Source organism: Pseudophryne corroboree, unplaced genomic scaffold (assembly GCF_028390025.1).
Source record: "Pseudophryne corroboree isolate aPseCor3 unplaced genomic scaffold, aPseCor3.hap2 scaffold_195, whole genome shotgun sequence".
Classification (NCBI taxonomy): Eukaryota; Metazoa; Chordata; class Amphibia; order Anura; family Myobatrachidae; genus Pseudophryne; species Pseudophryne corroboree.
Genome location: NW_026968590.1, coordinates 808,219 through 834,801, shown reverse-complemented (window position 1 = coordinate 834,801; position 26,583 = coordinate 808,219). Strand labels below are relative to the sequence as shown.

Genomic DNA, 26,583 nt, shown 5'->3' with positions numbered 1-26,583 from the left:
AAAGGCCGCCATGCCCTGCATGCCCCTTTTCTCTTTTCATATGCAGATGAGGGTTCCAGCCAACTTTGGCCCACTGCTTGGATGACATCACCGTATGCAAATCCGTCTGCTGCAGACCTTCCCCCAGGAATGCTTGTACTAGTTGTTGCATATGGTTTGATATTTGATGGTGCTTCAGTATTAGGCAGCCTTCCGCCCTCCCATGTTCATCTGAAAAGATGTGGTCTCCCTGCAGTTGTTGTCCCCAGACGAGAGTTCCCTTGTGCTTCCTCAGTTGAATCTCCTTAACTTGATGGGGGAGGGGCTGCCCGAGCAGCCACCCTCCCCAGCCCTATCCCAACTCATACTTATTTTGCATATGAGATCTCTTGATCATGAAGATTGTTCTCACAGGGTGAAGTTCATCCATTATATTTTAAAATAGGAAGGTACAAATTACATATTTGAATTGCATCTATGTGCTGGATTCAAATGTCCCCCCCCCCTTCCTTTCTCAATTGTGCCCATCAGCAGCTATTCTAAGGTTGCTGCCAATGGGTGTGACACATTAATTTCTTCTGTGGGGTACACAGGACTCCACAAGGATTCACATTGGGGTGTAGAGTAGGATCTTGATCTGAGGCACCAACCGACTCAAAGCTTTTGACTGTTCCCAAGATGCTCAGCGCATCCTCCTCTATAACCCCGCTTCCATGAACAGGGAGCTCAGTTTGTAGTTGGTGCCTTCAGTAGCAGGCCACTTAACAGGGGCCTGCCTCAGGAAGCCAATTCTTAGCTATTCATTTTGACAAGAAAAGAAGAACTTGTTTTATGAGAATCTACAAGGGCTGCAGCAGGCTAGGTCTAATAGACATCTTTACTGCAGCTTCATCACTCCCAGCGGCGCTGTATACTCCCGTGCCCTGGTTGCTGGGTCACTGCAGCGGAGGCTCCGGTTTCTTCCTAAGGTCAGTCACACACACACCGCCCTTCCGGATCACGAGGCCGCTGATGAAGAGGAGCGTGGCCGTAGGGGGTGGACCGTGTGCGCACTGGCGTGGACACTGATTACTGGGCAGCCGCTCCACTAGCCACCAGGTACAGTTAAGGAGCACAGGTCTGGGGGTTTTTCTCCTATATTAAACCAATTTTGTACTGCCCGCAGCGCATTGTGATAGGTAATAGGGCCTGATTCAGGTTGGATTGCAATCACAATAAGTGATCCAACTGCAAAAATTGCTAAGAGCATACGCATGTGCCTGCATTTTCTGCGGCACCCCGCAGAGAATGCGATCGCCTCTGCCTGTCAATCGGGGCAGGGGGGGAGAGGGGGGTCAGCAACACTCCATTTCCAAGTCAGGGATGGAGCGGTGCGGGGGCAAGGCTTCAAAATGGGGTCTGCAATGGAGGAGACACAGGGGGCGTGGTCACAGCAGCTGTATGACATCACATTCAGCCGCTGTGATCACAAAAATGGTGGCGGCTTCCTGCGCGCACATACAGTCTGCACCAGCAGGAGGCTACACCATTTTTTATGATCACGCTGAACTGCAGTGCGACTGCAATTACAGCATGGTCAAGAAGGGAGGCGTCATGCTGGGTGGCCATAAGAGATGAGCGGGTTCGGTTCCTCGGAATCCGAACCCGCCCGAACTTCACCCTTTTTTGCTCGGGTCCGAGCAGACTCGGATCCTCTCGCCTTGCTCGGTTAACCCGAGCGCGCCCGAACGTCATCATCCCGCTGTAGGATTCTCACGAGACTTGGATTCTATATAAGGAGCCGCGCGTCGCCGCCATTTTCACACGTGCATTGAGATTGATAGGGAGAGGACGTGGCTGGCGTCCTCTCCGTTTAGATTAGAAGATAGAGACGAGTGACATTTGATTTACTACTAATTTGGGGAGCAGTTGAACTTGTCAGGAGTACTCAGTAGTGCAGAGTTTTGCTGATAGTGACCACCAGTTTTATTATTTATAATCCGTTCTCTGCCTGAAAAAAAACGATACACATACCATATCTGTGCTCAGCCTCAGTGTGCTGCATTATATATTATCTATGTATATCTGACTGTGCTGAGTGCTCACTGCTCACACAGCTTAATTGTGGGGGAGACTGGGGAGCAGTTATAGCAGGAGTACAGTGCACACTTTTGCTGCCAGTGTGACCACCAGTATATTGTCTGCCTGAAAAAGTTAAACACTCCTGTGGTGTTTTTTTTTTATTCTATAAATGCATTCTGCTGACAGTGTCCAGCAGGTCCGTCATACATATATTATATAAATATTTACCTGCAGTAGTGTTATATTTTTTTTTTCATCTTTATCATCTCTATATTAGCAGACGCAGTACGGTAGTCCACGGCTGTGGCTATCTCTGTGTCGTCAGTGCTCGTCCATAATTGTATACCTACCTACCTGTGGTGGGTTTTTTTTTTCTATCTTCTTCATACTAGTAGTTTAGGAGTCTACTGACAGTGTCCACCAGGTCCATCATTATATTATATACCTACAGTAGTAATATATTTATTATATTATCTATACTAGCAGACGCAGTACGGTAGTCCACGGCTGTGGCTATCTCTGTGTCGTCAGTGCTCGTCCATAATTGTATACCTACCTACCTGTGGTGGGTTTTTTTTTTTATCTTCTTCATACTAGTAGTTTAGCAGTCTGCTGACAGTGTCCACCAGGTCCGTCATTATATTATATACCTACAGTAGTAATATATTTATTATATTATCTATACTAGCAGATGCAGTACGGTAGTCCACGGCTGTACCTACCTCTGTGTCGTCAGTGCTCGTCCATAATTGTATACCTACCTGTGGTGGGGTTTTTTTTTCTATCTTCTTCATACTAGTAGTTTAGGAGTCTGCTGACAGTGTCCACCAGGTCCGTCATTATATTATATACCTACAGTAGTAATATATTTAGTATATTATCTATACTAGCAGACGCAGTACGGTAGTCCACGGCTGTACCTACCTCTGTGTCGTCACTCGTCCATAATTGTATACCTAACTGTGGTGGTTTTTTTTTTCTATCTTCTTCATACTAGTAGTTTAGCAGTCTGCTGACAGTGTCCACCAGGTCCGTCATTATATTATATATACCTACAGTAGTTATATATATTTTTTTTTATATCATTAATTATCATCTCTATACTAGCAGACGCAGTACGGTAGGCCACGGCTGTGGCTATCTCTGTGTCGTCAGTGCTCGTCCATAATTGTATACCTACCTACCTGTGGTGGAAGTTTTTTTCTATCTTCTTCATACTAGTAGTTTAGCAGTCTGCTGACAGTGTCCACCAGGTCCGTCATTATATTATATATACCTACAGTAGTTATATATATATTTTTTTTTATATCATTAATTATCATCTCTATACTAGCAGACGCAGTACGGTAGTCCACGGCTGTAGCTACCTCTGTGTCGTCAGTCACTCGTCATCCATAAGTATACTAGTATCCATCCATCTCCATTGTTTACCTGAGGTGCCTTTTAGTTGTGCCTATTAAAATATGGAGAACAAAAATGTTGAGGTTCCAAAAATAGGGAAAGATCAAGATCCACTTCCACCTCGTGCTGAAGCTGCTGCCACTAGTCATGGCCGAGACGATGAAATTCCATCAACGTCGTCTGCCAAGGCCGATGCCCAATGTCATAGTACAGAGCATGTAAAATCCAAAACACAAAAGATCAGTAAAAAAATGACTCAAAAATCTAAATAAAAATCGTCGGAGGAGAAGCGTAAACTTGCCAATATGCCATTTACCACACGGAGTGGCAAGGAACGGCTGAGGCCCTGGCCTATCTTCATGGCTAGTGGTTCAGCTTCACATGAGGATGGAAGCACTCAGCCTCTCGCTAGAAAAATGAAAAGACTTAAGCTGGCAAAAGCACAGCAAAGAACTGTGCGTTCTTCAAAATCACAAATCCACAAGGAGAGTCCAATTGTGTCGGTTGCGATGCCTGACCTTCCCAACACTGGACGTGAAGAGCATGCACCTTCCACCATTTGCACACCCCCTGCAAGTGCTGGAAGGAGCACCCGCAGTCCAGTTCCTGATAGTCAGATTGAAGATGTCAGTGTTGAAGTACACCAGGATGAGGAGAATATGGGTGTTGCTGGCGCTGGGGAGGAAATTGACAAGGAGGATTCTGATGGTGAGGTGGTTTGTTTAAGTCAGGCACCCGGCGAGACACCTGTTGTCCGTGGGAGGAATATGGCCATTGACATGCCTGGTGAAAATACCAAAAAAATCAGCTCTTCGGTGTGGAAGTATTTCAACAGAAATGCGGACAACAGGTGTCAAGCCGTGTGTTGCCTTTGTCAAGCTGTAATAAGTAGGGGTAAGGACGTTAACCACCTCGGAACATCCTCCCTTATACGTCACCTGCAGCGCATTCATCATAAGTCAGTGACAAGTTCAAAAACTTTGGGCGACAGCGGAAGCAGTCCACTGACCAGTAAATCCCTTCCTCTTGTAACCAAGCTCACGCAAACCACCCCACCAACTCCCTCAGTGTCAATTTCCTCCTTCCCCAGGAATGCCAATAGTCCTGCAGGCCATGTCACTGGCAATTCTGACGAGTTCTCTCCTGCCTGGGATTCCTCCGATGCATCCTTGAGTGTAACGCCTACTGCTGCTGGCGCTGCTGTTGTTGCTGCTGGGAGTCGATGGTCATCCCAGAGGGGAAGTCGTAAGACCACTTTTACTACTTCCACCAAGCAATTGACTGTCCAACAGTCCTTTGCGAGGAAGATGAAATATCACAGCAGTCATCCTGCTGCAAAGCGGATAACTGAGGCCTTGGCATCCTGGGCAGTGAGAAACGTGGTTCCGGTATCCATCATTACTTCAGAGCCAACTATAGACTTGATTGAGGTACTGTGTCCCCGGTACCAAATACTATCTAGGTTCCATTTCTCTAGGCAGGCGATACCGAAAATGTACACAGACCTCAGAAAAAGACTCACCAGTGTCCTAAAAAATGCAGTTGTACCCAATGTCCACTTAACCACGGACATGTGGACAAGTGGAGCAGGGCAGACTCAGGACTATATGACTGTGACAGCCCACTGGGTAGATGTATTGACTCCCGCCGCAAGAACAGCAGCGGCGGCACCAGTAGCAGCATCTCGCAAACGCCAACTCTTTCCTAGGCAGGCTACGCTTTGTATCACCGCTTTCCAGAATACGCACACAGATGAAAACCTCTTACGGCAACTGAGGAAGATCATCACAGAATGGCTTACCCCAATTGGACTCTCCTGTGGATTTGTGGCATCGGACAACGCCAGCAATATTGTGCGTGCATTATATCTGGGCAAATTCCAGCACGTCCCATGTTTTGCACATACCTTGAATTTGGTGGTGCAGAATTATTTAAAAAACGACAGGGGCGTGCAAGAGATGCTGTCGGTGGCCACAAGAATTGCGGGACACTTTCGGCGTACAGGCACCACGTACAGAAGACTGGAGCAACACCAAAAACGCCTGAACCTGCCCTGCCATCATCTGAAGCAAGAAGTGGAAACGAGGTGGAATTCAACCCTCTATATGCTTCAGAGGATGGAGGAGCAGCAAAAGGCCATTCAAGCCTATACATCTGACCACGATATAGGAGGTGGAATGCACCTGTCTCAAGCGCAGTGGAGAATGATTTCAACGTTGTGCAAGGTTCTGCAACCTTTGAACTTGCCACACGTGAAGTCAGTTCAGACACTGCCAGCCTGAGTCAGGTCATTCCCGTCATCAGGCTTTTGCAGAAGAAGCTGGAGACATTGAAGGAGGAGCTAAGACAGAGCGATTCCGCTAGGCATGTGGGACTTGTGGATGGAGCCCTTCATTCGCTTAACCAGGATTCACGGGTGGTCAATCTGTTGAAATCAGAGCACTACATTTTGGCCACCGTGCTCGATCCTAGATTTAAAACCTACGTTGTATCTCTCTTTCCGGCAGACACAAGTCTGCAGGGGTTCAAAGACCTGCTGGTGAGAAAATTATCAAGTCAAGCGGAACTTGATCGGTCAACAGCTCCTCCTTCACAGTCTCCCGCAATTGGGGGTGCGAGGAAAAGGCTCAGAATTCCGAGCCCACCCGCTGGCGGTGATGCAGGGCAGTCTGGAGCGACTGCTGATGCTGACATCTGGTCCGGACTGAAGGACCTGCCAACGATTACGGACATGTCGTCTACTGTCACTGCATATGATTCTCTCACCATTGAAAGAATGGTGGAGGATTATATGAGTGACCGCATCCAAGTAGGCACGTCAGACAGTCCGTACGTATACTGGCAGGAAAAAGAGGCAATTTGGAGGCCCTTGCACAAACTGGCTTTATTCTACCTAAGTTGCCCTCCCACAAGTGTGTACTCCGAAAGAGTGTTTAGTGCCGCCGCTCACCTTGTCAGCAATCGGCGTACGAGGTTACTTCCAGAAAATGTGGAGAAGATGATGTTCATTAAAATGAATTATAATCAATTGCTCCGTGGAGACATTGACCAGCAGCAATTGCCTCCACAAAGTATACAGGGAGCTGAGATGGTGGATTCCAGTGGGGACGAATTGATAATCTGTGAGGAGGGGGATGTACACGGTGATGAATCGGAGGATGATGATGAGGTGGACATCTTGCCTCTATAGAGCCAGTTTGTGCAGGGAGAGATTTATTGCTTCTTTTTTGGTGGGGGTCCAAACCAACCCGTCATTTCAGTCACAGTCGTGTGGCAGACCCTGTCACTGAAATGATGGGTTGGTTAAAGTGTGCATGTCCTGTTTATACAACATAAGGGTGGGTGGGAGGGCCCAAGGCAATTCCACCTTGCACCTCTTTTTTCTTTTATTTTTCTTTGCGTCATGTGCTGTTTGGGGAGTGTTTTTTGGAAGGGCCATCCTGCGTGACACTGCAGTGCCACTCCTAGATGGGCCAGGTGTTTGTGTCGGCCACTTGGGTCGCTGAGCTTAGTCACACAGCTACCTCATTGCGCCACTTTTTTTCTTTGCGTCATGTGCTGTTTGGGGAGTGTTTTTTGGAAGGGCCATCCTGCGTGACACTGCAGTGCCACTCCTAGATGGGCCAGGTGTTTGTGTCGGCCACTTGGGTCGCTGAGCTTAGTCACACAGCTACCTCATTGCGCCTCTTTTTTTCTTTGCGTCATGTGCTGTTTGGGGAGTGTTTCTGGAAGGGCCATCCTGCGTGACACTGCAGTGCCACTCCTAGATGGGCCAGGTGTTTGTGTCGGCCACTTGGGTCGCTGAGCTTAGTCACACAGCTACCTCATTGCGCCTCTTTTTTTCTTTGCGTCATGTGCTGTTTGGGGAGTGTTTTTTGGAAGGGCCATCATGCGTGACACTGCAGTGCCACTCCTAGATGGGCCAGGTGTTTGTGTCGGCCACTTGGGTCACTGAGCTTAGTCATCCAGCGACCTCGGTGCAAATTTTAGGACTAAAAATAATATTGTGAGGTGTGAGGTGTTAAGAATAGACTGAAAATTAGTGGAAATTATGGTTATTGAGGTTAATAATACTTTGGGATCAAAATGACTCCCAAATTCTATGATTTAAGCTGTTTTTTAGGGTTTTTTGAAAAAAACACCCGAATCCAAAACACACCCGAATCCGACAAAAAAAATTCGGTGAGGTTTAGCCAAAACGCGTTCGAACCCAAAACACGGCCGCGGAACCGAACCCAAAACCAAAACACAAAACCCGAAAAATTTCCGGTGCACATCTCTAGTGGCCATGCCATGTCACTGTGCAGGAGCCAGCACCGCTCACACACTAGTCCCCGGTGCAGCCCCCAACCCCCGGGACACCCGGAGCAACAAAATGTAGATTCAGGCCACCAGGCCACGCCCCTACCTATGAAACCATGCCTCCTTTTTACCATTGCGCTGCTTATCTGCGCGCACTGCATTACAATCTCCCTCGCCACCTCTCTGGGTGTCACCAGTGATAGTGACACCTCTGCCATGCTTGTAGCAGCTGGTCCTAAGATCTACACCTCAAGCCCTGAGTGTTTGCCCTTGTGACTTGTTGATCATCATAGCAAAGCAGATGCTTACAGAAAACTGCAGGGGCTTAGATTGAAAATAAAAAAAATTGATGGGTATAAGGTAGAGAGGAGCGGGTTCGGTTCTCCGAGAACCGAATTCCCCACGAACCCCACGAACTCTTCCTCCGAGGCAGGCTCGGTTGTTCCCGCCTGACTCGGAAAACCTGAACAAGGGAAAATGTCATCATCCCGCTGTCGGATTCTCGCGAGATTCGGATTCCATATAAAGAGCTGCGCGTTGCCGCCATTTTTACTCGTGCATTGAAGAGAGAGCGGAGAGGACGTGGCTATGTTCTCTCAGTGGAAATCTCAATATCAGTGCTCAGTATTAGTGGATACTTATTGCTGCTCAGTAATACTAGTAGTGTGTCTCTCCTGCTCAGTGTCAGTTCTCAGTAGTATCCTCATCAGTGCTCAGTATCACTGCTCATTGTCTTGTGCTGCATTGTTGTGCTCAGCATACTACAGTACATTACTAATAGTCCAGTGCTGCATCTTGCTGCTCAGTGTCAGTTCTAGTATCCTCATCAGTGCTCACTATCACTGCTCATTGCATTGTGGTGTTCTGTATACTACAGTAACATAGTAATATAGTAACATATAGTAACATAGTTTTTGAGGTTGAATAGAGGCAAATTGCCCATCGTGTTCAACCTGTTTTAAGTTGTGATGATTCTACATACTTGCTGAATAATGTTTTATGACTAGTTAGCTACTACAACTCATGTTACCCCCGGATTAACCATGTTGATATTTTAAGTATTATAACCTTGGATAGCTTTTTCATTCAGAAATGTATCCATTCCTTTTTTAAATCCAATTACAGAGTCCGCCATTACCACCTTCCCTGGCAGGGAATTCCACATCCTGATTGCCCTAACAGTGAAGATCATAGTATCTCACTTGGCAGGTAAGTAGGAGTTGGGCCAGAGCTGTGGAGGATTGCTGCTCGGGCACCCCCTGTCAAATGAAGGAGATCCAACTGAGGCAGCACAAGGGAACTCTCGAAAGAAGAACAAGGCTAGAGGAAGATCTGAGACAAAGAAATCTGACTTTTACCAGAGCTGACCAGAGGAAAGCACAAACACAGTCCCCCACTACCACAAATAATGCAGTCGAGTTTCCCACATTTGGGGAAATCACAGGGGTCAGCATACCCAGAATGCAATGAATGAACCTCACCCTGGGAGAACAATCTTCATGACCATGGTATCGCCTATGCAAAATAAGTATGATTTGGGATAGGGCTGGGGAGGGCCGCTGCTCAGGCACATCTCTGTCAAGTAAAGGAGATTCAACTGAGGCAGCACAAGGGAACTCTCATCTGGGGACAACAACTGCAGGGAGAACACATATTTTCAGATGAACATGGGAGGGCAGAAGGCTGCCTAATACTGAAGCACCCCCAAACAACAAACCAAATGCAACAACTAGTACAAGCATTCCTGGGGGAAGTTCTGCAGAAGACGGATTTGCATACGGTGATGTCATCCAAGCAGTGGGCCAAAGTTGGCTGGATCCCTCATCTGCATATGAAAAGAGAAAAGGGGTATGCAGGGCATGGCGGCCTTTTGCGGCGCTTGGATGACCCTTAGTTCGCATTAAACACCCCCACCCTCCTTCGGTGTGGGGCTCATGTTGACAATGCCCCAGCCCCTGAAGCATTCAAGCTGATTTCTTACAGCAGCTTGGCACTGTAACAGCTCCAGAGCTGCTCTGTAAGGCAAGTAAAAGGGTGTGTAGTTTGCATTGTGCATTGGAAGGCACAAAGTAAGCAGACAGGAGGAGAAGTCAGGATAGTGCACAAGGGTATAAAAGGGAGGGGCTCAAGAAAAAAGAAGTGGAAACAGACAGCAAACTAGGCTGGAGAGAGACCTGAGACAAAGAGATCTGAATTATACGAGAGCCGACCAGGGGAAACACAAATTATGCAGTCAAGTTTCCCACATTTGGGGAAATCGCAGGGGCAGCACACCCAGAGTGCAATGGGTGAGCCTTGCCCTGGAAGAAGCACCTTCATGATCATAGTATCTCACCTGGCAGGTAAGTAGGAGTTGGGCTTGAGCTGGGGAGGGTCGCTGCTCGGGCACCCCCCTGTCAAGTGAAGGAGATCCAACTGAGGCAGCACAAGGGAACTCTCGAAAGAAGAACAAGGCTAGAGGAAGATCTGAAACAAAGAAATCTGACTTTTACCAGAGCTGACCAGAGGAAAACACAAACACAGTCCCCCACTACCACAAATAATGCAGTCGAGTTACCCACATTTGGGGAAATCACAGGGGTCAGCATACCCAGAATGCAATGAATGAACCTCACCCTGGGAGAATAATCTTCATGACCATGGTATCTCATATGCAAAATAAGTATGATTTGGGATAGGGCTGGGGAGGGCCGCTGCTCAGGCACATCTCTGTCAAGTAAAGGAGATTCAACTGAGGCAGCACAAGGGAACTCTCATCTGGGGACAACAACTGCAGGGAGAATACATATTTTCAGATGAACATGGGAGGGCAGAAGGCTGCCTAATACTGAAGCACCCCCAAACAACAAACCAAATGCAACAACTAGTGCAAGCATTCCTGTTTGTTTCTGAAGCCAACTTTGACCCACTGCTTGGATGACATCACCATATGCAAATCCATCTGCTGCAGGCCTTCCCCCAGGAATGCTTGCACTCTTTATATGAAATCCGAATCTCGCGAGAATCCGACAGCGGGATGATGACATTTTCCCTTGTTCAGGTTTTCCGAGGCAGGCGGGAACAACCGAGCCTGCCTCGGAGGAGGAGTTCGTGGGGTTCGTGGGGAATTCGGTTCTCGGAGAACCGAACCCGCTCCTCTCTACCTTATACCCATCAATTTTTTTTATTTTCAATCTAAGCCCCTGCAGTTTTCTGTAAGCATCTGCTTTGCTATGATGATCAACAAGTCACAAGGGCAAACACTCAGGGCTTGAGGTGTAGATCTTAGGACCAGCTGCTACAAGCATGGCAGAGGTGTCACTATCACTGGTGACACCCAGAGAGGTGGCGAGGGAGATTGTAATGCAGTGCGCGCAGATAAGCAGCGCAATGGTAAAAAGGAGGCATGGTTTCATAGGTAGGGGCGTGGCCTGGTGGCCTGAATCTACATTTTGTTGCTCCGGGTGTCCCGGGGGTTGGGGGCTGCACCGGGGACTAGTGTGTGAGCGGTGCTGGCTCCTGCACAGTGACATGGCATGGCCACTAGAGATGTGCACCGGAAATTTTTCGGGTTTTGTGTTTTGGTTTTGGGTTCGGTTCCGCGGCCGTGTTTTGTGTTCGAACGCATTTTGGCTAAACCTCACCGAATTTTTTTTGTCGGATTCGGGTGTGTTTTGGATTCGGGTGTTTTTTTCAAAAAACCCTAAAAAACAGCTTAAATCATAGAATTTGGGAGTCATTTTGATCCCAAAGTATTATTAACCTCAATAACCATAATTTCCACTAATTTTCAGTCTATTCTTAACACCTCACACCTCACAATATTATTTTTAGTCCTAAAATTTGCACCGAGGTCGCTGGATGACTAAGCTCAGTGACCCAAGTGGCCGACACAAACACCTGGCCCATCTAGGAGTGGCACTGCAGTGTCACGCATGATGGCCCTTCCAAAAAACACTCCCCAAACAGCACATGACGCAAAGAAAAAAAGAGGCGCAATGAGGTAGCTGTGTGACTAAGCTCAGCGACCCAAGTGGCCGACACAAACACCTGGCCCATCTAGGAGTGGCACTGCAGTGTCACGCAGGATGGCCCTTCCAAAAAACACTCCCCAAACAGCACATGACGCAAAGAAAAAAAGAGGCGCAATGAGGTAGCTGTGTGACTAAGCTCAGCGACCCAAGTGGCCGACACAAACACCTGGCCCATCTAGGAGTGGCACTGCAGTGTCACGCAGGATGGCCCTTCCAAAAACACTCCCCAAACAGCACATGACGCAAAGAAAAAAAGAGGCGCAATGAGGTAGCTGTGTGACTAAGCTCAGCGACCCAAGTGGCCGACACAAACACCTGGCCCATCTAGGAGTGGCACTGCAGTGTCACGCAGGATGGCCCTTCCAAAAAACACTCCCCAAACAGCACATGACGCAAAGAAAAAAAGTGGCGCAATGAGGTAGCTGTGTGACTAAGCTCAGCGACCCAAGTGGACGACACAAACACCTGGCCCATCTAGGAGTGTCACTGCAGTGTCACGCAGGATGGCCCTTCCAAAAAACACTCCCCAAACAGCACATGACGCAAAGAAAAAAAGAGGCGCAATGAGGTAGCTGTGTGACTAAGCTCAGCGACCCAAGTGGCCGACACAAACACCTGGCCCATCTAGGAGTGGCACTGCAGTGTCACGCAGGATGGCCCTTCCAAAAAACACTCCCCAAACAGCACATGACGCAAAGAAAAATAAAAGAAAAAAGAGGTGCAAGGTGGAATTGCCTTGGGCCCTCCCACCCACCCTTATGTTGTATAAACAGGACATGCACACTTTAACCAACCCATCATTTCAGTGACAGGGTCTGCCACACGACTGTGACTGAAATGACGGGTTGGTTTGGACCCCCACCAAAAAAGAAGCAATAAATCTCTCCTTGCACAAACTGGCTCTATAGAGGCAAGATGTCCACCTCATCATCATCCTCCGATTCATCACCGTGTACATCCCCCTCCTCACAGATTATCAATTCGTCCCCACTGGAATCCACCATCTCAGCTCCCTGTATACTTTGTGGAGGCAATTGCTGCTGGTCAATGTCTCCACGGAGCAATTGATTATAATTCATTTTAATGAACATCATCTTCTCCACATTTTCTGGAAGTAACCTCGTACGCCGATTGCTGACAAGGTGAGCGGCGGCACTAAACACTCTTTCGGAGTACACACTTGTGGGAGGGCAACTTAGGTAGAATAAAGCCAGTTTGTGCAAGGGCCTCCAAATTGCCTCTTTTTCCTGCCAGTATACGTACGGACTGTCTGACGTGCCTACTTGGATGCGGTCACTCATATAATCCTCCACCATTCTTTCAATGGTGAGAGAATCATATGCAGTGACAGTAGACGACATGTCCGTAATCGTTGGCAGGTCCTTCAGTCCGGACCAGATGTCAGCATCAGCAGTCGCTCCAGACTGCCCTGCATCACCGCCAGCGGGTGGGCTCGGAATTCTGAGCCTTTTCCTCGCACCCCCAATTGCGGGAGACTGTGAAGGAGGAGCTGTTGACCGATCAAGTTCCGCTTGACTTGATAATTTTCTCACCAGCAGGTCTTTGAACCCCTGCAGACTTGTGTCTGCCGGAAAGAGAGATACAACGTAGGTTTTAAATCTAGGATCGAGCACGGTGGCCAAAATGTAGTGCTCTGATTTCAACAGATTGACCACCCGTGAATCCTGGTTAAGCGAATGAAGGGCTCCATCCACAAGTCCCACATGCCTAGCGGAATCGCTCTGTCTTAGCTCCTCCTTCAATGTCTCCAGCTTCTTCTGCAAAAGCCTGATGACGGGAATGACCTGACTCAGGCTGGCAGTGTCTGAACTGACTTCACGTGTGGCAAGTTCAAAAGGTTGCAGAACCTTGCACAACGTTGAAATCATTCTCCACTGCGCTTGAGACAGGTGCATTCCACCTCCTATATCGTGGTCAGATGTATAGGCTTGAATGGCCTTTTGCTGCTCCTCCATCCTCTGAAGCATATAGAGGGTTGAATTCCACCTCGTTTCCACTTCTTGCTTCAGATGATGGCAGGGCAGGTTCAGGCGTTTTTGGTGTTGCTCCAGTCTTCTGTACGTGGTGCCTGTACGCCGAAAGTGTCCCGCAATTCTTGTGGCCACCGACAGCATCTCTTGCACGCCCCTGTCGTTTTTTAAATAATTCTGCACCACCAAATTCAAGGTATGTGCAAAACATGGGACGTGCTGGAATTTGCCCAGATATAATGCACGCACAATATTGCTGGCGTTGTCCGATGCCACAAATCCACAGGAGAGTCCAATTGGGGTAAGCCATTCTGTGATGATCTTCCTCAGTTGCCGTAAGAGGTTTTCATCTGTGTGCGTATTCTGGAAAGCGGTGATACAAAGCGTAGCCTGCCTAGGAAAGAGTTGGCGTTTGCGAGATGCTGCTACTGGTGCCGCCGCTGCTGTTCTTGCGGCGGGAGTCAATACATCTACCCAGTGGGCTGTCACAGTCATATAGTCCTGAGTCTGCCCTGCTCCACTTGTCCACATGTCCGTGGTTAAGTGGACATTGGGTACAACTGCATTTTTTAGGACACTGGTGAGTCTTTTTCTGAGGTCTGTGTACATTTTCGGTATCGCCTGCCTAGAGAAATGGAACCTAGATAGTATTTGGTACCGGGGACACAGTACCTCAATCAAGTCTATAGTTGGCTCTGAAGTAATGATGGATACCGGAACCACGTTTCTCACTGCCCAGGATGCCAAGGCCTCAGTTATCCGCTTTGCAGCAGGATGACTGCTGTGATATTTCATCTTCCTCGCAAAGGACTGTTGGACAGTCAATTGCTTGGTGGAAGTAGTAAAAGTGGTCTTACGACTTCCCCTCTGGGATGACCATCGACTCCCAGCAGCAACAACAGCAGCGCCAGCAGCAGTAGGCGTTACACTCAAGGATGCATCGGAGGAATCCCAGGCAGGAGAGAACTCGTCAGAATTGCCAGTGACATGGCCTGCAGGACTATTGGCATTCCTGGGGAAGGAGGAAATTGACACTGAGGGAGTTGGTGGGGTGGTTTGCGTGAGCTTGGTTACAAGAGGAAGGGATTTACTGGTCAGTGGACTGCTTCCGCTGTCGCCCAAAGTTTTTGAACTTGTCACTGACTTATGATGAATGCGCTGCAGGTGACGTATAAGGGAGGATGTTCCGAGGTGGTTAACGTCCTTACCCCTACTTATTACAGCTTGACAAAGGCAACACACGGCTTGACACCTGTTGTCCGCATTTCTGTTGAAATACTTCCACACCGAAGAGCTGATTTTTTTGGTATTTTCACCAGGCATGTCAATGGCCATATTCCTCCCACGGACAACAGGTGTCTCGCCGGGTGCCTGACTTAAACAAACCACCTCACCATCAGAATCCTCCTTGTCAATTTCCTCCCCAGCGCCAGCAACACCCATATTCTCCTCATCCTGGTGTACTTCAACACTGACATCTTCAATCTGACTATCAGGAACTGGACTGCGGGTGCTCCTTCCAGCACTTGCAGGGGGCGTGCAAATGGTGGAAGGTGCATGCTCTTCACGTCCAGTGTTGGGAAGGTCAGGCATCGCAACCGACACAATTGGACTCTCCTTGTGGATTTGTGATTTTGAAGAACGCACAGTTCTTTGCTGTGCTTTTGCCAGCTTAAGTCTTTTCATTTTTCTAGCGAGAGGCTGAGTGCTTCCATCCTCATGTGAAGCTGAACCACTAGCCATGAAGATAGGCCAGGGCCTCAGCCGTTCCTTGCCACTCCGTGTGGTAAATGGCATATTGGCAAGTTTACGCTTCTCCTCCGACGATTTTTATTTAGATTTTTGAGTCATTTTTTTACTGATCTTTTGTGTTTTGGATTTTACATGCTCTGTACTATGACATTGGGCATCGGCCTTGGCAGACGACGTTGATGGAATTTCATCGTCTCGGCCATGACTAGTGGCAGCAGCTTCAGCACGAGGTGGAAGTGGATCTTGATCTTTCCCTATTTTTGGAACCTCAACATTTTTGTTCTCCATATTTTAATAGGCACAACTAAAAGGCACCTCAGGTAAACAATGGAGATGGATGGATACTAGTATACTTATGGATGACGAGTGACTGACGACACAGAGGTAGCTACAGCCGTGGACTACCGTACTGCGTCTGCTAGTATAGAGATGATAATTAATGATATAAAAAAAATATATATATATAACTACTGTAGGTATATATAATATAATGACGGACCTGGTGGACACTGTCAGCAGACTGCTAAACTACTAGTATGAAGAAGATAGAAAAAAACTTCCACCACAGGTAGGTAGGTATACAATTATGGACGAGCACTGACGACACAGAGATAGCCACAGCCGTGGCCTACCGTACTGCGTCTGCTAGTATAGAGATGATAATTAATGATATAAAAAAAAATATATATAACTACTGTAGGTATATATAATATAATGACGGACCTGGTGGACACTGTCAGCAGACTGCTAAACTACTAGTATGAAGAAGATAGAAAAAAAAAACCACCACAGTTAGGTATACAATTATGGACGAGTGACGACACAGAGGTAGGTACAGCCGTGGACTACCGTACTGCGTCTGCTAATATAGATAATATACTAAATATATTACTACTGTAGGTATATAATATAATGACGGACCTGGTGGACACTGTCAGCAGACTCCTAAACTACTAGTATGAAGAAGATAGAAAAAAAAAACCCACCACAGGTAGGTATACAATTATGGACGAGCACTGACGACACAGAGGTAGGTACAGCCGTGGACTACCGTACTGCATCTGCTAGTATAGATAATATAATAAATATATTACTACTGTAGGTATATAATATAATGACGGACCTGGTGGACACTGTCAGCAGACTGCTAAACTGCTTGTATGAAGAAGATAAAAAAAAACCCCCACCACAGGTAGGTAGGTATACAATTATGGACGAGCACTGACGACACAGAGATAGCCACAGCCGTGGACTACCGTACTGCGTCTGCTAGTATAGATAATATAATAAATATATTACTACTGTAGGTATATAATATAATGATGGACCTGGTGGACACTGTCAGTAGACTCCTAAACTACTAGTATGAAGAAGATAGAAAAAAAAAAACCACCACAGGTAGGTAGGTATACAATTATGGACGAGCACTGACGACACAGAGATAGCCACAGCCGTGGACTACCGTACTGCGTCTGCTAATATAGAGATGATAAAGATGAAAAAAAAATATAACACTACTGCAGGTAAATATTTATATAATATATGTATGACGGACCTGCTGGACACTGTCAGCAGAATGCATTTATAGAATAAAAAAAAAACACCACAGGAGTGTTTAACTTTTTCAGGCAGACAATATACTGGTGGTCACACTGGCAGCAAAAGTGTGCACTGTACTCCTGCTATAACTGCTCCCCAGTCTCCCCCACAATTAAGCTGTGTGAGCAGTGAGCACTCAGCACAGTCAGATATACATAGATGATATATCATGCAGCACACTGAGGCTGAGCACAGATATGGTATGTGTATCGTTTTTTTTCAGGCAGAGAACGGATTATAAATAATAAAACTGGTGGTCACTATCAGCAAAACTCTGCACTACTGAGTACTCCTGACAAGTTCAACTGCTCCCCAAATTAGTAGTAAATCAAATGTCACTCGTCTCTATCTTCTAATCTAAACGGAGAGGACGCCAGCCACGTCCTCTCCCTATCAATCTCAATGCACGTGTGAAAATGGCGGCGACGCGCGGCTCCTTATATAGAATCCAAGTCTCGTGAGAATCCTACAGCGGGATGATGACGTTCGGGCGCGCTCGGGTTAACCGAGCAAGGCGAGAGGATCCGAGTCTGCTCGGACCCGAGCAAAAAAGGGTGAAGTTCGGGCGGGTTCGGATTCCGAGGAACCGAACCCGCTCATCTCTTATGGCCACCCAGCATGACGCCTCCCTTCTTGACCATGCTGTAATTGCAGTCGCAATGCAGTTCAGCGTGATCATAAAAAATGGTGTAGCCTCCTGCTGGTGCAGACTGTATGTGCGCGCAGGAAGCCGCCACCATTTTTGTGATCACAGCGGCTGAATGTGATGTCATACAGCTGCTGTGACCACGCCCCCTGTGTCTCCTCCATTGCAGACCCCATTTTGAAGCCTTGCCCCCGCACCGCTCCATCCCTGACTTGGAAATGGAGTGTTGCTGACCCCCCTCTCCCCCCCTGCCCCGATTGACAGGCAGAGGCGATCGCATTCTCTGCGGGGTGCCGCAGAAAATGCAGGCACATGCGTATGCTCTTAGCAATTTTTGGAGTTGGATCACTTATTGTGATTGCAATCCAACCTGAATCAGGCCCTATTACCTATCACAATGCGCTGCGGGCAGTACAAAATTGGTTTAATATAGGAGAAAAACCCCCAGACCTGTGCTCCTTAACTGTACCTGGTGGCTAGTGGAGCGGCTGCCCAGTAATCAGTGTCCACGCCAGTGCGCACACGGTCCACCCCCTACGGCCACGCTCCCCTTCATCAGCGGCCTCGTGATCCGGAAGGGCGGTGTGTGTGTGACTGACCTTAGGAAGAAACCGGAGCCTCCGCTGCAGTGACCCAGCAACCAGGGCACGGGAGTATACAGCGCCGCTGGGAGTGATGAAGCTGCAGTAAAGATGTCTATTAGACCTAGCCTGCTGCAGCCCTTGTAGATTCTCATAAAACAAGTTCTTCTTTTCTTGTCAAAATGAATAGCTAAGAATTGGCTTCCTGAGGCAGGCCCCTGTTAAGTGGCCTGCTACTGAAGGCACCAACTACAAACTGAGCTCCCTGTTCATGGAAGCGGGGTTATAGAGGAGGATGCGCTGAGCATCTTGGGAACAGTCAAAAGCTTTGAGTCGGTTGGTGCCTCAGATCAAGATCCTACTCTACACCCCAATGTGAATCCTTGTGGAGTCCTGTGTACCCCACAGAAGAAATTAATGTGTCACACCCATTGGCAGCAACCTTAGAATAGTTGCTGATGGGCACAATTGAGAAAGGAAGGGGGGGGGACATTTGAATCCAGCACATAGATGCAATTCAAATATGTAATTTGTACCTTCCTATTTTAAAATATAATGGATGAACTTCACCCTGTGAGAACAATCTTCATGATCAAGAGATCTCATATGCAAAATAAGTATGAGTTGGGATAGGGCTGGGGAGGGTGGCTGCTCGGGCAGCCCCTCCCCCATCAAGTTAAGGAGATTCAACTGAGGAAGCACAAGGGAACTCTCGTCTGGGGACAACAACTGCAGGGAGACCACATCTTTTCAGATGAACATGGGAGGGCGGAAGGCTGCCTAATACTGAAGCACCATCAAATATCAAACCATATGCAACAACTAGTACAAGCATTCCTGGGGGAAGGTCTGCAGCAGACGGATTTGCATACGGTGATGTCATCCAAGCAGTGGGCCAAAGTTGGCTGGAACCCTCATCTGCATATGAAAAGAGAAAAGGGGCATGCAGGGCATGGCGGCCTTTTGCGGTGCTTGGATGACCCCTAGTTCGCATTAAACACCCCCACCCTCCTTTGGTGTGGGGCTCATGTTGGCTATGCCCCAGCCCCTGAAGCATTCAAGCTGATTTCTTGCAGCAGCTGGGCACTGTAACAGCTCCAGAGCTGCTCTGTAAGGCAACTAAAAGGGTGTGGGCCCTGCAGCACTACCTGTAGTTCGCATTGTGCGTTGGAAGGCACAAAGTAAGCAGACGGGAGAAGTCAGGATAGTGCGCAAGGGCATAGAAGGGAGTGGCTCCAGAAAAGAGAAGTGGAAACAGACAGCAAACTAGGCTGGAGAGAGACCTGAGACAAAGAGATCTGAATTATACGAGAGCCGACCAGGGGAAACACAAATTATGCAATCAAGTTTCCCACATTTGGGGAAATCACAGGAGCAGCACACCCAGAGTGCAATGGGTGAGCCTTGCCCTGGGAGAAGCACCTTCATGATCATAGTATCTCACCTGGCAGGTAAGTAGGAGTTGGGCTAGAGCTGGGGAGGGTCACTGCTCGGGCACCCCCCTGTCAAGTGAAGGAGATCCAACTGAGGCAGCACAAGGGAACTCTCGAAAGAAGAACAAGGCTAGAGGAATATATGAGACAAAGAAATCTGACTTTTACCAGAGCTGACCAGAGGAAAACACAAACACAGTCCCCCACTACCACAAAAAATGCAGGCGAGTTTCCCACATTTGGGGAAATCACAGGGGTCAGCATACCCAGAATGCAATGAATGAACCTCACCCTGGGTGAACAATCTTCATGACCATGGTGTCTCCTATGCAAAATAAGTATGATTTGGGATAGGGCTGGGAGGGCCGCTGCTCAGGCACATCTCTGTCAAGTAAAGGAGATTCAACTGAGGCAGCACAAGGGAACTCTCATCTGGGGACAACAACTGCAGGGAGAACACATATTTTCAGATGAACATGGGAGGGCAGAAGGCTGCCTAATACTGAAGCACCCCCAAACAACAAACCAAATGCAACAACTAGTGCAAGCATTCCTGGGGCAAGGCCTGCAGCAGATGGATTTGCATATGGTGATGTCATCCAAGCAGTGGGTCAAAGTTGGCTTCAACCCTCATCTGCATATGAAAAGAGAAAAGGGGCGTGCAGGGCATGGCGGCCTTTTGCGGTGCTTGGATTACCCCTAGTTCGCATTAAACACCCCCACCCACCTTTGGTGTGGGGCTCATGTTGGCCATGCCCCATCCCCTGAAGCATTCAAGCTGATTTCTTGCAGCAGCTGGGCACTGTAACAGCTCCAGAGCTGCTCTTTAAGGCAAGTAAAAGATTGTGTGGGCCCTGCAGCACTACCTGTAGTTTGCATTGTGCATTGGAAGGCACAAAGTAAGCAGACGGGAGGAGAAGTCAGGATAGTGCACAAGGGTATAGAAGGGAGGGGCTCAAGATAAAAGAAGTGGAAACAGACAGCAAACTAGGCTGGAGAAAGACCTGAGACAAAGAGATCTGAATTATACGAGAGCCGACCAGAGGAAACACAAATTATGCAGTCAAGTGTCCCACATTTGGGGAAATCGTAGGAGCAGCACACCCAGAGTGCAATGGGTGAGCCTTGCCCTGGGAGAAGCACCTTCCTGATCATAGTATCTCACCTGGCAGGTAAGTAGGAGTTGGGCTAGAGCTGGGGAGGGTCGCTGCTCGGGCACCCCCCTGTCAAGTGAAGGAGATCCACCTGAGGCAGCACAAGGGAACTCTCGAAAGAAGAACAAGGCTAGAGGAAAATCTGAGACAAAGAAATCTGAGTTTTAACAGAGCTGACCAGAGGAAAGCACAAACACAGTCCCCCACTACCACAAATAATGCAGTCGAGTTTCCCACATTTGGGTAAATCACAGGGGTCAGCATACCCAAAATGCAATGAATGAACCTCACCCTGGGAGAACAATCTTCATGACCATGGTATCTCCTATGCAAAATAAGTATGATTTGGGATAGGGCTGGGGAGGGCCGCTGCTCATGCACATCTCTGTCAAGTAAAGGAGATTCAACTGAGGCAGCACAAGGGAACTCTCATCTGGGGACAACAACTGCAGGGAGAACACATATTTTCAGATGAACATGGGAGGGCAGAAGGCTGCCTAATACTGAAGCACCCCCAAACAACAAACCAAATGCAACAACTAGTGCAAGCATTCCTGGGGGAAGTTCTGCAGAAGACGGATTTGCATACGGTGATGTCATCCAAGCAGTGGGCCAAAGTTGGCTGGAACCCTCATCTGCATATGAAAAGAGAAAAGGGGTATGCAGGGCATGGCGGCCTTTTGCGGCGCTTGGATGACCCTTAGTTCGCATTAAACACCCCCACCCTCCTTCGGTGTGGGGCTCATGTTGGCCATGCCCCATCCCCTGAAGCATTCAAGCTGATTTCTTGCAGCAGCTTGGCACTGTATCAGCTCCAGAGCTGCTCTGTAAGGCAAGTAAAAGGGTGTGGGCCCTGCAGCACTACCTGTAGTTTGCATTGTGCATTGGAAGGCACAAAGTAAGCAGACAGGAGGAGAAGTCAGGATAGTGCACAAGGGTATAAAAGCGAGTTTCCCACATTTGGGAAAATCACAGGGGTCAGCATACCCAGAATGCAATGAATGAACCTCACCCTGGGAGAACAATCTTCATGACCATGGTATCTCCTATGCAAAATAAGTATGATTTGGGATAGGGCTGGGGAGGGCCGCTGCTCAGGCACATCTCTGTCAAGTAAAGGAGATTCAACTGAGGCAGCACAAGGGAACTCTCATCTGGGGACAACAACTGCAGGGAGAACACATATTTTCAGATAAAAATCTTGGTCATGCTCTGGTTTCTCTTCAGAACGAACAAATCTTTCGCCTTTTATTAAAGATTTCCGTGGAGAGGAGCAAAACCGAGTTTTATCTCAATTTTTGCATGCCCCATCTTTTTGGGGTTTCTTTTATCGGTTTAAAGATAGAATGAGTGTGCTTTAATGTAAGCTCATTTGCATAGAAATGACAGTAAATGTTTGTTTCTTTTCAAACAGAACTTTCTTGACCATGCTACTTGCTTGAAAGATCTGGGAGCACATGGAATACAGTACAAACCATGCTTATAGCAAGGAGAAGCCAGGTGAGAAATCTGCTTACTTTCAAGTTGGGCGCTCACTTTGATCTGAATGAGGACTGCTGGCACAGCATTTAGGCGACAGGTGGAATCTTGGTCATGCTCTGGTTTCTCTTCAGAACGAACAAATCTTTCGCCTTTTATTAAAGATTTCTGTGGAGAGGAGCAAAACTGAGTTTTATCTCAATTTTTGCATGCCCCATATTATTGGGGTTTCTTTTATCAGTTTCTTGTTAGCTTTAATGTAAGTTTATTTGCATAACAATGACTATAAATGTCTGTTTCTTTTCAAGCAGAACTTTCTTGACCATTCTAATTGCTTGAAAGATCTGGGAGCACATGGAAAAGAGTACAAACCATGCTTATAGCAAGGGGAAGCCTGGTGAGAAATCTGCTTTCTTTCTTTCAAATTGGGTGCTCACTTTGCGCTGAATGAGGACTGCTGGCATGGCACTCAGGCGACAGGTGGAATCTTAGTCATACTCTGGTTTCTCTTCAAAACAAACAGATCTTTCGCCTTTTACTAAAGATTTCCGTGGAGAGGAGCAAAACTGAGTTTTATCTCAATTTTTGCATGCTCCGTCTTATTGGGGTTTCTTTTATCGGTTTAAAGATAGAACGAGTGTGCTTTAATGTAAGCTCATTTGCATAGAAATGACAGTAAATGTTTGTTTCTTTTCAAACAGAACTTTCTTGACTATACTAAATGCTTGAAAGATCTGGGAGCACATGGAAAAGAGTACAAACCATGTTTATAGCAAGGGGAAGCCTGGTGAGAAATCTGCTTTCTTTCTTTCAAATTGGGTGCTCACTTTGAGCTGAATGAGGACTGCTGGCATGGCACTCAGGCGACAGGTGGAATCTTGGTCATGTTCTGGTTTCTCTTCAGAACGAACAAATCTTTCGCCTTTTACTAAAGATTTCCGTGGAGAGGAGCAAAACTGAGTTTTATCTCAATTTTTGCATGCCCCATCTTATTGTGATTTTATTTTATCGGTTTAAAGATAGAACGAGTGTGCTTTAATGTAAGCTCATTTGCATAGAAATGACAGTAAATGTTTGTTTCTTTTCAAACAGTACTTTCTTGACCACACTAATTGCTTGAAAGATCTGGGAGCACATGGAAAAGAGTACAAACCATGTTTATAGCAAGGGGAAGCCTGGTGAGAAATCTGCTTTCTTTCTTTCAAATTGGGTGCTCACTTTGAGCTGAATGAGGATTGCTGGCATGGCACTCAGGCGACAGGTGGAATCTTGGTCATGCTCTGGTTTCTCTTCAAAACGAACAGATCTTTCGCCTTTTACTAAAGATTTCCGTGGAGAGGAGCAAAACTGAGTTTTATCTCAATTTTTGCATGCTCCGTCTTATTGGGGTTTCTTTTATCGGTTTAAAGATAGAACGAGTGTGCTTTAATGTAAGCTCATTTGCATAGAAATGACAGTAAATGTTTGTTTCTTTTCAAACAGAACTTTCTTGACTATACTAATTGCTTGAAAGATCTGGGAGCACATGGAAAAGAGTACAAACCATGTTTATAGCAAGGGGAAGCCTGGTGAGAAATCTGCTTTCTTTCTTTCAAATTGGGTGCTCACTTTGAGCTGAATGAGGACTGCTGGCATGGCACTCAGGCGACAGGTGGAATCTTGGTCATGTTCTGGTTTCTCTTCAGAACGAACAAATCTTTCGCCTTTTACTAAAGATTTCCGTGGAGAGGAGCAAAACTGAGTTTTATCTCAATTTTTGCATGCCCCATCTTATTGGGGTTTTATTTTATCGGTTTAAAGATAGAACGAGTGTGCTTTAATGTAAGCTCATTTGCATAGAAATGACAGTAAATGTTTGTTTCTTTTCAAACAGAACTTTCTTGACCACACTAATTGCTTGAAAGATCTGGGAGCACATGGAAAAGAGTACAAACCATGTTTATAGCAAGGGGAAGCCTGGTGAGAAATCTGCTTTCTTTCATTCAAATTGGGTGCTCACTTTCAGCTGAATGAGAACTGCTGGCATGGCACTCAGGCGACAGGTGGAATCTTGGTCATGCTCTGGTTTCTCTTCAGAACTAACAAATATTTCGCCTTTTATTAAAGATTTCCGTGGAGAGGAGCAAAACTGAGTTTTATCTCAATTTTTGCATGCCCCATATTATTGGGGTTTCTTTTATCAGTTTAAAGACAGAACGAGTGTGCTTTCTTGTTAGCTTTAATGTAAGTTTATTTGCATAACAATGACAGTAAATGTTGTTTCTTTTCAAACAGAACTTTCTTGACCATGCTACTTGCTTAAAGGTCTGGGAGCACATGGAAAACAGTACAAACCATGCAGTATCACAAGAGCCTTTATTTGATCTTTCATGAAGATAGAGCAGAATTGAGGACACGTCAACAATTTCTGCCGAAGGTGGTTCATCTTTCCACATGGTGCCTTTGGCCACTGACACCTTCGTTGAGTCAAAGTCTCTGGCTGTGGTCAGAACTTTGAAAATGTATGTCACCAGAACGGTTCAGATTAGGAAAACAGAGGCTCTGTTTGTCCTGTATGCTCCCAACAGGATTTGGTGTCCTGCTTCCATGCAGACCATTATGCGCTGGATCTGTGGTAAGATTCAGCATGCTCGTTCCACGGCAGGATTGCCGTTACTGAAGTAGGTGAAGACCCATTCTACTAGAAAGGTGGGTTCATCCTTGGCAGCTGGTCGGGGAGTCTCGGCATTGCAACTTTGCCGAGCAGCTATTTAGTAAACACTTTTGCTAAGTTTTACAAGTTTGATACCTTGGCTGATGATAACCTTAAGTTGGGTCATTCGGTGCTGCAGAGTCGTACGCACTCTCCCACCCGTTCAAGAGCTTTGGTATAACCCCATGGTTCTTAATGTGACCCCAGCATCCTCTAGGTCGTATGAGAAAATAGGATTTTAATACCTACCGGTAAATCCTTTTCTCTTAGTCTGTAGAGGATGCTGGGCACCCGTCCCAGTCCATACTGTGTCTGCAGTTATTACTTGTGGTTATACACATGTTGTGTTATGGTTCTGGTCAGCTTTTTGCTGCAATTGTTCATGCCGTTGGCTTGTGTTCTGTTGAATGCCACGTTCTGCGGCATGTTTAAGGTGTGAGCTGGTAAGATGCTCACCTTAGTTTAACAATAAATCCTTTCCTCGAAATGTCCGTCTCCCTGGGCACAGTTCCTATAACTGGAGTCTGGAGGAGGGGCATAGAGGGAGGAGCCAGTTCACACCCTTTGAAAGTCTTAAAGTGCCCATGTCTCTTGCGGATCCCGTCTATACCCCATGGTTCTTAATGTGACCCCAGCATCCTCTACGGACTAAGAGAAAAGAATGCCCTTGCGCACTATCCTGACTTCTCCTCCCGTCTGCTTACTTTGTGCCTTCCAACGCACAATGCGAACTACAGGTGGTGCTGCAGGGCCCACACCCTTTTACTTGCCTTACAGAACAGCTCTGGAGCTGTTACAGTGCCCAGCTGCTGCAAGAAATCAGCTTGAATGCTTCAGGGGATGGGGCATGGCCAACATGAGCCCCACACCAAAGGAGGGTGGGGGTGTTTAATGTAAACTAGGGGTCATCCAAGCACTGCAAAAGGCCGCCATGCCCTGCATGCCCCTTTTCTCTTTTCATATGCAGATGAGGGTTCCAGTCAACTTTGGCCCACTGCTTGGATAACATCACCGTATGCAAATCCGTCTGCTGCAGACCTTCCCCCAGGAATGCTTGTACTAGTTGTTGCATATGGTGCTTCAGTATTAGGCAGCCTTCCGCCCTCCCATGTTCATCTGAAAAGATGTGGTCTCCCTGCAGTTGTTGTCCCCAGACGAGAGTTCCCTTGTGCTTCCTCAGTTGAATCTCCTTAACTTGACGGGGGAGGTGCTGCCCGAGCAGCCCTCCCCAGCCCTATCCCAACTCATATTTATTTTGCATATGAGATCTCTTGATCATGAAGATTGTTCTCACAGGGTGAGGTTCATCCATTATATTTTAAAATAGGAAGGTACGAATTACATATTTGAATTGCATCTATGTGCTGGATTCAAATGTCCCCCCCCCCCCTTCCTTTCTCAATTGTGCCCGTCAGCAGCTATTCTAAGGTTGCTGCCAATGGGTGTGACACATTAATTTCTTCTGTGGGGTACACTGGACTCCACAAGGATTCACATTGG

The 26,583-nt window shown here is 47.1% G+C and overlaps 14 non-coding genes and 1 pseudogene across 14 annotated transcripts; 7 read left to right on the top strand and 8 right to left on the bottom strand.

Moving 5' to 3' along the window:
* Positions 1–9,111: 9,111 nt before the first annotated feature.
* Positions 9,112–9,275, bottom strand: LOC135004665 (U1 spliceosomal RNA). Its single transcript, XR_010205395.1, has one exon. It is a non-coding gene; the product is annotated as a U1 spliceosomal RNA (small nuclear RNA).
* Positions 9,276–9,930: 655 nt separating this feature from the next.
* On the bottom strand, positions 9,931–10,093 carry LOC135004889 (U1 spliceosomal RNA). The gene has a single exon (XR_010205607.1). It is a non-coding gene; the product is annotated as a U1 spliceosomal RNA (small nuclear RNA).
* A 152-nt stretch (positions 10,094–10,245) lies between these two features.
* Positions 10,246–10,409, bottom strand: LOC135004764 (U1 spliceosomal RNA). Its single transcript, XR_010205491.1, has one exon. It is a non-coding gene; the product is annotated as a U1 spliceosomal RNA (small nuclear RNA).
* Positions 10,410–19,621: 9,212 nt separating this feature from the next.
* LOC135004933 (U1 spliceosomal RNA) lies at positions 19,622–19,784 on the bottom strand. The gene has a single exon (XR_010205643.1). It is a non-coding gene; the product is annotated as a U1 spliceosomal RNA (small nuclear RNA).
* A 152-nt stretch (positions 19,785–19,936) lies between these two features.
* On the bottom strand, positions 19,937–20,100 carry LOC135004749 (U1 spliceosomal RNA). Its single transcript, XR_010205477.1, has one exon. It is a non-coding gene; the product is annotated as a U1 spliceosomal RNA (small nuclear RNA).
* Positions 20,101–20,775: 675 nt separating this feature from the next.
* On the bottom strand, positions 20,776–20,938 carry LOC135004850 (U1 spliceosomal RNA). Its single transcript, XR_010205573.1, has one exon. It is a non-coding gene; the product is annotated as a U1 spliceosomal RNA (small nuclear RNA).
* A 152-nt stretch (positions 20,939–21,090) lies between these two features.
* On the bottom strand, positions 21,091–21,254 carry LOC135004704 (U1 spliceosomal RNA). The gene has a single exon (XR_010205432.1). It is a non-coding gene; the product is annotated as a U1 spliceosomal RNA (small nuclear RNA).
* Positions 21,255–21,847: 593 nt separating this feature from the next.
* LOC135004988 (U1 spliceosomal RNA) lies at positions 21,848–21,975 on the bottom strand (annotated as a pseudogene).
* A 144-nt stretch (positions 21,976–22,119) lies between these two features.
* LOC135005018 (U5 spliceosomal RNA) lies at positions 22,120–22,235 on the top strand. Its single transcript, XR_010205710.1, has one exon. It is a non-coding gene; the product is annotated as a U5 spliceosomal RNA (small nuclear RNA).
* A 270-nt stretch (positions 22,236–22,505) lies between these two features.
* Positions 22,506–22,621, top strand: LOC135005033 (U5 spliceosomal RNA). Its single transcript, XR_010205725.1, has one exon. It is a non-coding gene; the product is annotated as a U5 spliceosomal RNA (small nuclear RNA).
* Positions 22,622–22,885: 264 nt separating this feature from the next.
* LOC135005023 (U5 spliceosomal RNA) lies at positions 22,886–23,001 on the top strand. Its single transcript, XR_010205715.1, has one exon. It is a non-coding gene; the product is annotated as a U5 spliceosomal RNA (small nuclear RNA).
* A 274-nt stretch (positions 23,002–23,275) lies between these two features.
* On the top strand, positions 23,276–23,391 carry LOC135005032 (U5 spliceosomal RNA). Its single transcript, XR_010205724.1, has one exon. It is a non-coding gene; the product is annotated as a U5 spliceosomal RNA (small nuclear RNA).
* Positions 23,392–23,666: 275 nt separating this feature from the next.
* Positions 23,667–23,782, top strand: LOC135005020 (U5 spliceosomal RNA). The gene has a single exon (XR_010205712.1). It is a non-coding gene; the product is annotated as a U5 spliceosomal RNA (small nuclear RNA).
* A 274-nt stretch (positions 23,783–24,056) lies between these two features.
* Positions 24,057–24,172, top strand: LOC135005002 (U5 spliceosomal RNA). Its single transcript, XR_010205694.1, has one exon. It is a non-coding gene; the product is annotated as a U5 spliceosomal RNA (small nuclear RNA).
* A 275-nt stretch (positions 24,173–24,447) lies between these two features.
* On the top strand, positions 24,448–24,563 carry LOC135005043 (U5 spliceosomal RNA). Its single transcript, XR_010205735.1, has one exon. It is a non-coding gene; the product is annotated as a U5 spliceosomal RNA (small nuclear RNA).
* Positions 24,564–26,583: the final 2,020 nt, after the last annotated feature.